This window comes from Daktulosphaira vitifoliae, unplaced genomic scaffold (genome assembly GCF_025091365.1).
Source record: "Daktulosphaira vitifoliae isolate Bord-2020 unplaced genomic scaffold, ASM2509136v1 Scaffold_4, whole genome shotgun sequence".
NCBI classification, from domain to species: Eukaryota; Metazoa; Arthropoda; class Insecta; order Hemiptera; family Phylloxeridae; genus Daktulosphaira; species Daktulosphaira vitifoliae.
The window spans coordinates 25,013,695-25,014,423 of NW_026099575.1; the positions used below are offsets into that span (position 1 = coordinate 25,013,695).

The 729-nt window shown below is 33.2% G+C and overlaps 1 protein-coding gene across 4 annotated transcripts in view; it reads left to right on the plus strand.

Annotated features, from left to right (window-relative positions):
- Nucleotides 1–729, plus strand: part of LOC126904264 (uncharacterized) — a 77,127-nt gene that overhangs the window by 14,910 nt on the left and 61,488 nt on the right. The window lies entirely within an intron of this gene.

The window sequence follows — 729 nt, forward strand, 5'->3', positions numbered from 1 at the left end:
AGAATTTTAACACAAAATAGCAAACGGTATGGTGAAGACAAAATAAAGTCTTTTGTTTTTCATAATAGAGTATATGGCCATCTCTCTACTAAATGGAAAATCTGTGTTCGTGGGCAATTTTTATAGAAACACCTACTATTTTAAACCAAGACCGAATTGGTCTTGTTCACGAGTAGGTACAAGTTCACTCCTCCACGGCTTTTAGTCAGCGTCGTACACTCGGTCCTCCTGTACGGGTTCCCAGTTTTATCATTGAAAGAAATCGGTTCGGTGAGAGCTGAGAAAAAGTGGTAACAGACACAAAAAAAAATAGAAAAACACATCATAGTAAAATTAATACCTTCTCATCTTCGCATCGAAGCTAAAAAAAAAAACGACATATTTTCTACGTACGAAATTTCCCTCGTTTTCCGTAAATGGGGGAAATCTCCAAAAAAATTACAAATTTAAAAATCCCTAATTTTCGAAATAGTTTCAATTTTTTTTACTNCATTCGACATACTTTATCTTAATCGAGATAACTTAAAAGTGCCGTAACTTTTTCAAAAATGAACGTATGAATATAATTTTTAAAATTAAACACTATCTAAAGATTTGCATCGAAGCGTTTTTTATGATAGTGATTTTAATCACTGTCAGATATCATAATACTTGATCCATCTATGCCACGTCACCACTGTGTCACGAACCTCCTAAAAAAAATCAAACACAATAGCTAGACTGCTTAAG